The sequence below is a fragment of the Cetorhinus maximus genome, chromosome 29, assembly GCF_964194155.1.
Source record: "Cetorhinus maximus chromosome 29, sCetMax3.hap1.1, whole genome shotgun sequence".
In the NCBI taxonomy this organism is placed as follows: Eukaryota; Metazoa; Chordata; class Chondrichthyes; order Lamniformes; family Cetorhinidae; genus Cetorhinus; species Cetorhinus maximus.
The window spans coordinates 6,250,401-6,259,941 of record NC_135907.1 but is presented as its reverse complement, the minus strand read 5'-3'; the positions used below and the strand labels follow the sequence as shown (position 1 = coordinate 6,259,941).

Here is a 9,541-nt window from a genome sequence, read left to right as displayed (position 1 = left end):
ATATTTTTACCAAAAAAAAAAAAAAATCTGTTCTTATCAGTTTAATATCTGATACGTCCCTTATCTGGGGACCATATATTAAATTGATTTTTGGAGCAGGGAGATGGAATAGGGGCTTGCTCTGTCCACTCCACGCATCGACCTGGTATTGCAGTATCTCTGGGAATGGTGCACCACCCCTTTCCAGGGGATTTTCAATGCTAAAAATAGATTTCTTACAAACATCTGCTTTCTTTACTTTTCAACATGCACATCTTTCAAAACACAACTTTCTTTCTTTCTCATCGCTTCTCGGCCTTTTGGCTAAGAAGGAATTTGAGCTCACTACGGGTATGAAGGAGCAGACTAAAGGTCTGGGACTCTCAGAGACAGTGGGTTTGGTAGGAGAATAAATGCTTTAAAATGGGTTTAAAGATTGTATCCATAAATGTGCGTAGCATTAAATCTACTACGCGATGTGTTGCGACCTTGGACTACCTAGCCAAGGTCAAAGCTGACCTGTTGTTTCTGCAGGAGTGTGCGATACCGCACCTCAGCTCCTACAGGCAATGGTCACGATGGTGGTCCCACGGGCCATCGATCTGGTCGGGCGGAAACGACTCTCGTTCCTCCGGCCTGGGTATTCTGCTGCGGGGAGGCAACTTCACCGTCTCCGAGGTCAAGGAGGTGGTGGGCGGGCGACTCCTGGTAGCAGACGTAATGTACAAGAACGCTCCACTCCGGTTAATTAACGTGTACGGCCCGGCACAAGGGGCTGAGCGGCTGGAGGTTTTTCAGCAGCTCCCACTGCTGCTGGCGACCTCCAGGCCGGTCATTCTGGGCGGGGACTTCAACTGCATCATCGATGCGGCTGGACGATCCGGCAGGGCCGGAAGCAGATTGGACGCTACGTCCAGATCCCTGATGGAAACAGTTAAGGATGCCAAGCTGCACGACGTCTTCAGCAACCCTGCAGACGGAGCGCAGCGTAGATACACCTGGTCGCGGCCAGACGGGTCCATTCGTTCCAGGATAGACTTCCTGTTTGTGTCCCGTGCATTCACAGTCAGATCCACCGAGGTCAAGCCGGTGTTCTTCTCTGACCACTGCCTCCTACTGGCGGACTGCCACTTGGAGGAAGACCTGAGGGTGGGCAGGGGGGCATGGAAGCTAAATGTGCAACTGCTGACCCCAGAGAACATTGAGGAGCTCAAGAGGGATTACAAAGGTTGGAGAACCGTGAAACCCCTCTTTGAGTCCCTGACACACTGGTGGGAAGTGATCAAGGGAAGCATCAAGAGGTTTTTCATCCTCAAAGGCACCCAGAAAGCTAGAAAGGAACAGAGGGAAATGTCCCGACTCCAGGAAAAGATGCAGAATCTGCTCCGGCTGCGGTCGATGGGGGTCGATGTCAAGGAGGAGCTCCAAGAGGTGAAGGGCCAGCAAGCCTCGCACTTTGCCTCGGAGGCCTCCAAGATCATCTTCCGTTCCAGAGTCCGCTCCGTGGAGCAGGATGAGACGTGCTCACGTTTCTTCTTCCAAAAGGTACACAGAGAGCGCTCTGTGATCAGCAGCCTGAAGGAAGAAGACGGCTCAGTAAAGTCATCACGGTCCGACATTCTGAGGATCAGCAAATCCTTTTATGCCGGACTGTATGACGTGAAGCCCACGGACAGCACGGCCTCCCAGTCCTTCCTGTCCTCTATCACGGAGGTCCTAGACCACAGTACGCGGGAGAGCCTAGACAAACCGCTAACTCCTGACGAACTGACTAAGGCCCTCGAGTCCTTCGAGAAGAGTAAAACCCCCGGAAGCGACGGCCTGCCGGCGGAGTTGTATTCGGCTCTGTGGGACTTGATCGGCCCAGACCTGCTAGAAGTGTACGAGAGTATGCTCCTGGCCGGCAGCATGTCAGAATCCATGAGGAAAGGCATCATCACCCTCATCTACAAGCACAAGGGGGAAAGGGAGGAAATTAGAAATTGGCGACCCATTTCACTGTTGAATATGGACTATAAGATTCTGTCCAAGGTCATCGCCAACCGGGTCAAATCCGCTCTGGAATTGGTGATTCACCCTGACCAGACCTGCTCTGTGCCAGGCAGGAAGATCTCTGACAGCCTGGCGCTGCTCAGGGATACGATTGCCTATGTACAGGACAGGGGTGTGGATACCTGCCTCATCAGCTTGGATCAGGAGAAGGCCTTTGACAGAATATCGCACACCTACATGGGGGATGTGCTCTCCAAAATGGGCTTTGGGGAGGGAATTCGAAATTGGATCCAACTGCTCTACACTAACATCAGTAGCGCAGTCTCAATCAATGGGTGGGAAACAGATAGCTTTCCGATTAAATCTGGAGTCAGGCAGGGCTGCCCTCTCTCGCCTGTCCTTTTTGTGTGCTGCATAGAACCCTTTGCCGAGTCCATCAGGAAGGATCCGGGCATAAGAGGAGTGACGATCCCAGGCAGTGGAGGCACTCAGGTAAAAGCCTCCCTGTACATGGACGACGTCGCCGTCTTCTGCTCGGATCCGCTGTCGGTGCGCAGACTGATGCACGTCTGCGACCAGTTCGAACTGGCCTCGGGAGCCAAGGTAAATCGTGGGAAGAGCGAGGCCATGTTCTTTGGGAACTGGGCTGACCGATCCTTTGTCCCCTTCACTGTCAGGGCTGACGGCCTGAAGGTGCTGGGGATATGGTTCGGAGGGACCGGGGCATGCGTTAGAAACTGGAAGGAGCGAGTGGCTATGGTGAAAAGGAAACTGGGCATGTGGGAGCGACGCTCCCTCTCCATTGCGGGTAAGAACCTGGTCATCAGGTGTGAGGTACTCTCGCTGTTGCTGTACGTGGCGCAGGTCTGGCCCATTCCACACTCCTGCGCGATGGCGATCACTCGAGCCATCTTCCGCTTTATCTGGAGGTCGAAAATGGATCGTGTCTGCAGGGACGCGATGTACAAGCCTCTAGATAAAGGGGGAAAAAACGTGCCCAACATCGCCCTCATACTGATGGCCACCTTTGTGTGCGGCTGCATCAAGCGGTGCGTAGACCCTCAGTACGCAAACACCAAGTGTCACTACGTGCTGAGGTTCTACCTGTCCCCGGTGTTGCGAAGGATGGGTCTGGCCACGCTGCCGCGGAACGCTCCAAGTAGTTGGACCGTGCCGTACCACCTGTCCCTGGTGGAAAAATTTATGCAGAAAAACACCTTTGACCACAAGTCCATCAGGCAGTGGTCAGCACGTAACGTCCTAGAGGCCCTGAGGGATAAGGAGAGGGTGGACCCTGTGGGATGGTTCCCCGAGCAGACTGTCAAAGTCATTTGGCAGAATGCCTCATCGCCAGAACTTTCCAACAAGCACCAAGACGTAGCTTGGCTGGTGGTGAGAAAGGCCCTCCCCGTCAGATCCTTCCTACACGCCAGGAGTCTCACCCCCTCTGCACGATGCCCTCGAGGTGGCTGTGGTGGGGAAGAGACCGTTGTTCACCTCCTTGTGGATTGTGCCTTTGCAAAGAAAGTCTGGAGAGAGATGCAGTGGTTGCTGTCGAGGTTCATCCCGAGCAGTTCTGTGACACAGGACTCTGTGCTCTACGGGCTGTTCCCAGGGACACACACCGAGACAAACATCAACTGCAGCTGGAGGATCATCAACTCGGTGAAAGACGCGCTTTGGTCTGCCCGAAACTTGTTGGTCTTCCAGCACAAAGATTTGTCCCCGACCGATTGTTGCGGACTGGCACAATCCAAAGTCCAGGACTACGTGCTGAGGGACGCACTAAAGCTTGGGGCAGCTGCCGCAAAGGCGCAATGGGGAAGGGTCGCTGTCTAAGACCTTTCTACCACAGCGCACCGAGAGACTGGGAACTGTTTAGAGCCCCTCGGGCTGTACAGATCAAAATGAAAGGCTGTAAATGACTGTAATATTGTTTGTACTGATGCACCTGGTGATACATTTTGTAAAAGTTTAACCTGGATTGTACCCTTGTAATGTTGTTTTTGAAATGGTTTTGAATGTGATTGAAGATTTTTATGAATAAAGTATATTTTTACAAAAAAAAAAATCTGTTCTTATCAGTTTAATATCTGATACGTCCCTTATCTGGGGACCATATATTAAATTGATTTTTGGAGCAGGGAGATGGAATAGGGGCTTGCTCTGTCCACTCCACGCATCGACCCGGTATTGCAGTATCTCTGGGAATGGTGCACCACCCCTTTCCAGGGGATTTTCAATGCTAAAAATAGATTTCTTACAAACATCTGCTTTCTTTACTTTTCAACATGCACATCTTTCAAAACACAACTTTCTTTCTTTCTCATCGCTTCTCGGCCTTTTGGCTAACATCAAGTGTTGCAGGGGCGACACCATGGTCCTGCCAAGGCAAGGTCGGGATGGAAGGGCGATAACCAATCGCAATCTGAATCCATACCGTGGGTTACCTATCACTGTCCGAGTCACGGTGAACCACAGCGACGAAGGAGGATCACCTATGGATCGGGGCTTCTTCACCAGGAGGATCCTGTTGAAGGCGTGCGGCTTCCAAGCTACGGAGATCTTCACCTTGCACGACTCCCGCAAAGGCGGTTATTTTGACGTCACGTTCAAGCGGGTGGCAGACTGCGTCCGGCTCCTGAGGGTGTTCGAGGAGAACAGAGACCTGCCGGAGATGAAGATCCTGACGGCGGAGCCTCACTTTTCTCTGCCGTTGCAACGGGAACGTGAGGTGATGGTGCATGTGTACAACCCCTTCGTCCCTGTCGCCGACGTGGTCACCTTCCTCACCAGGTACTTCGATAAGGTGGGGAGCGGCACCGAGATTCGAGACGACTTGGGGATCTGGACAGGCAAACGCCTGTTTAAGGTCACGCTAAAGACCGATGGTAAGGGGGCCATTTTCCACCCTCCCTCCAGTTTCGCTATCGGGGGAAACCGGGGCTACCTGGTCTACGCTGGGCAACCCAAGCATTGTCGCTCATGCGGCAAGGCTGGTCATGTGGCGGCCAACTGCAGCGCCTCCCTCTGCAAGATCTGCAAACAGGAAGGGCACCAGACAAAAGACTGCAAACAGGCCAAGTGCTGCAACCTGTGTGGCGAGGCAAGTCACCTCTACAGGACCTGCCCCAAACGCTGCCGTACTTACGCACAGGCAGCCAAAGCCGACCAGGGGGAAGCAGAAGAAATGTTCCGTGTCACTCCAACCACCAGGGCCCCCAGGGAGCTCAACGGGACAAAGGAGGACACAGAGAGAGACAAGGTGGAGAAAGAGATTGAGGCAACAGAGAGCCAATCAACAGCACTACCCCCTGAACCTTCCAGTCCTCAGGACAGCGAATCAATGGAGGAGGAGGCAGCAGTGGAAAAGCAGCAGGGGGAGTGGCGGACGGTGAAGAACAAGAAAAGTAAGAGGGAGCGAAGAAGAAGCAAAGGCGTTTCCCAGAGAAGCGGCAAGAGGCGTCTCCCATCCGACACGGATGACAAGGGCAGCAGCTCTTCGGATGATGAAGTGCCAGAGCGGCACCGACAGAAGAGGCGGCAAAGCTCCAGGGCGTTGGAGGACGAGACACCCGAGCTCCAGAAAATTGGAGACAACAAGGAGCCCAGCGCACCCCAACCTAGCCTGCAACCTGAGGAGGCCAGTGCACCACAGCCCCTGGAATCTGGGAGCAGTGAGGCAATCATCGCACCCCAGCTCCAGGAAGCCGGGAACAGCAACCCCCCAGAGGGGGTGAGTTTTGGAGAAGCTTCTCCAGCAAAGGTCATCTCAAAACCCGCTCACTACGTGAACCTCCAGATGCCACTGGAGCAGAACACGGCCAAGGAGATCTACCTCAGCCCATCCAAAGTGAAGGAATTTGAGCTCACTACGGGTATGAAGGAGCAGACTAAAGGTCTGGGACTCTCAGAGACAGTGGGTTTGGTAGGAGAATAAATGCTTTAATATGGGTTTAAAGATTGTATCCATAAATGTGCGTAGCATTAAATCTACTACGCGATGTGTTGCGACCTTGGACTACCTAGCCAAGGTCAAAGCTGACCTGTTGTTTCTGCAGGAGTGTGCGATACCGCACCTCAGCTCCTACAGGCAATGGTCACGATGGTGGTCCCACGGGCCATCGATCTGGTCGGGCGGAAACGACTCTCGTTCCTCCGGCCTGGGTATTCTGCTGCGGGGAGGCAACTTCACCGTCTCCGAGGTCAAGGAGGTGGTGGGCGGGCGACTCCTGGTAGCAGACGTAATGTACAAGAACGCTCCACTCCGGTTAATTAACGTGTACGGCCCGGCACAAGGGGCTGAGCGGCTGGAGGTTTTTCAGCAGCTCCCACTGCTGCTGGCGACCTCCAGGCCGGTCATTCTGGGCGGGGACTTCAACTGCATCATCGATGCGGCTGGACGATCCAGCAGGGCCGGAAGCAGATTGGACGCTACGTCCAGATCCCTGATGGAAACAGTTAAGGATGCCAAGCTGCACGACGTCTTCAGCAACCCTGCAGACGGAGCGCAGCGTAGATACACCTGGTCGCGGCCAGACGGGTCCATTCGTTCCAGGATAGACTTCCTGTTTGTGTCCCGTGCATTCACAGTCAGATCCACCGAGGTCAAGCCGGTGTTCTTCTCTGACCACTGCCTCCTACTGGCGGACTGCCACTTGGAGGAAGACCTGAGGGTGGGCAGGGGGGCATGGAAGCTAAATGTGCAACTGCTGACCCCAGAGAACATTGAGGAGCTCAAGAGGGATTACAAAGGTTGGAGAACCGTGAAACCCCTCTTTGAGTCCCTGACACACTGGTGGGAAGTGATCAAGGGAAGCATCAAGAGGTTTTTCATCCGCAAAGGCACCCAGAAAGCTAGAAAGGAACAGAGGGAAATGTCCCGACTCCAGGAAAAGATGCAGAATCTGCTCCGGCTGCGGTCGATGGGGGTGGATGTCAAGGAGGAGCTCCAAGAGGTGAAGGGCCAGCAAGCCTCGCACTTTGCCTCGGAGGCCTCCAAGATCATCTTCCGTTCCAGAGTCCGCTCCGTGGAGCAGGATGAGACGTGCTCACGTTTCTTCTTCCAAAAGGTACACAGAGAGCGCTCTGTGATCAGCAGCCTGAAGGAAGAAGACGGCTCAGTAAAGTCATCACGGTCCGACATTCTGAGGATCAGCAAATCCTTTTATGCCGGACTGTATGACGTGAAGCCCACGGACAGCACGGCCTCCCAGTCCTTCCTGTCCTCTATCACGGAGGTCTTAGACCACAGTACGCGGGAGAGCCTAGACAAACCGCTAACTCCTGACGAACTGACTAAGGCCCTCGAGTCCTTCGAGAAGAGTAAAACTCCCGGAAGCGACGGCTTGCCGGCGGAGTTGTATTCGGCTCTGTGGGACTTGATCGGCCCAGACCTGCTAGGGGTGTACGAGAGTATGCTCCTGGCCGGTAGTATGTCAGAATCCATGAGGAAAGGCATCATCACCCTCATCTATAAGCACAAGGGGGAAAGGGAGGAAATTAGAAATTGGCGACCCATTTCACTGTTGAATATGGACTATAAGATTCTGTCCAAGGTCATCGCCAATCGGGTCAAATCCGCTCTGGAATTGGTGATTCACCCTGACCAGACCTGCTCTGTGCCAGGCAGGAAGATCTCTGACAGCCTGGCGCTGCTCAGGGATACGATTGCCTATGTACAGGACAGGGGTGTGGATACCTGCCTCATCAGCTTGGATCAGGAGAAGGCCTTTGACAGAATATCGCACACCTACATGGGGGATGTGCTCTCCAAAATGGGGTTTGGGGAGGGAATTCGAAATTGGATCCAACTGCTCTACACTAACATCAGTAGCGCAGTCTCAATCAATGGGTGGGAAACAGATAGCTTTCCGATTAAATCTGGAGTCAGGCAGGGCTGTCCTCTCTCGCCTGTCCTTTACGTGTGCTGCATAGAACCCTTTGCCGAGTCCATCAGGAAGGATCCGGGCATAAGAGGAGTGACGATCCCAGGCAGTGGAGGCACTCAGGTAAAAGCCTCCCTGTACATGGACGACGTCGCCGTCTTCTGCTCGGATCCGCTGTCGGTGCGCAGACTGATGCACGTCTGCGACCAGTTCGAACTGGCCTCGGGAGCCAAGGTAAATCGTGGGAAGAGCGAGGCCATGTTCTTTGGGAACTGGGCTGACCGATCCTTTGTCCCCTTCACTGTCAGGGCTGACGGCCTGAAGGTGCTGGGGATATGGTTCGGAGGGACCGGGGCATGCGTTAGAAACTGGAAGGAGCGAGTGGCTATGGTGAAAAGGAAACTGGGCATGTGGGAGCGACGCTCCCTCTCCATTGCGGGTAAGAACCTGGTCATCAGGTGTGAGGTACTCTCGCTGTTGCTGTACGTGGCGCAGGTCTGGCCCATTCCACACTCCTGCGCGATGGCGATCACTCGAGCCATCTTCCGCTTTATCTGGAGGTCGAAAATGGATCGTGTCTGCAGGGACGCGATGTACAAGCCTCTAGATAAAGGGGGAAAAAACGTGCCCAACATCGCCCTCATACTGATGGCCACCTTTGTGTGTGGCTGCATCAAGCGATGCGTAGACCCTCAGTACGCAAACACCAAGTGTCACTACGTGCTGAGGTTCTACCTGTCCCCGGTGTTGCGAAGGATGGGTCTGGCCACGCTGCCGCGGAACGCTCCAAGTAGTTGGACCGTGCCGTACCACCTGTCCCTGGTGGAAAAATTTATGCAGAAAAACACCTTTGACCACAAGTCCATCAGGCAGTGGTCAGCACGTAACGTCCTAGAGGCCCTGAGGGATAAGGAGAGGGTGGACCCTGTGGGATGGTTCCCCGAGCAGACTGTCAAAGTCATTTGGCAGAATGCCTCATCGCCAGAACTTTCCAACAAGCACCAAGACGTAGCCTGGCTGGTGGTGAGAAAGGCCCTCCCCGTCAGATCCTTCCTACACGCCAGGAGTCTCACCCCCTCTGCACGATGCCCTCGAGGTGGCTGTGGTGGGGAAGAGACCGTTGTTCACCTCCTTGTGGATTGTGCCTTTGCAAAGAAAGTCTGGAGAGAGATGCAGTGGTTGCTGTCGAGGTTCATCCCGAGCAGTTCTGTGACACAGGACTCTGTGCTCTACGGGCTGTTCCCAGGGACACACACCGAGACAAACATCGACTGCAGCTGGAGGATCATCAACTCGGTGAAAGAGGCGCTTTGGTCTGCCCGAAACTTGTTGGTCTTCCAGCACAAAGAGTTGTCCCCGACCGATTGTTGCGGACTGGCACAATCCAAAGTCCAGGACTACGTGCTGAGGGACGCACTAAAGCTTGGGGCAGCTGCCGCAAAGGCGCAATGGGGAAGGGTCGCTGTCTAAGACCTTTCTACCACAGCGCACCGAGAGACTGGGAACTGTTTAGAGCCCCTCGGGCTGTACAGATCAAAATGAAAGGCTGTAAATGATTGTAATATTGTTTGTACTGATGCACCTGGTGATACATTTTGTAAAAGTTTAACCTGGATTGTACCCTTGTAATGTTGTTTTTGAAATGGTTTTGAATGTGATTGAAGATTTTTTATGAATAAAGT

General features: G+C 53.7%; 2 pseudogenes; both read left to right on the top strand.

Moving 5' to 3' along the window:
- LOC144669823 (U2 spliceosomal RNA) lies at window positions 1-179 on the top strand (annotated as a pseudogene).
- A 3,842-nt stretch (window positions 180-4,021) lies between these two features.
- LOC144669791 (U2 spliceosomal RNA) lies at window positions 4,022-4,195 on the top strand (annotated as a pseudogene).
- Window positions 4,196-9,541: the final 5,346 nt, after the last annotated feature.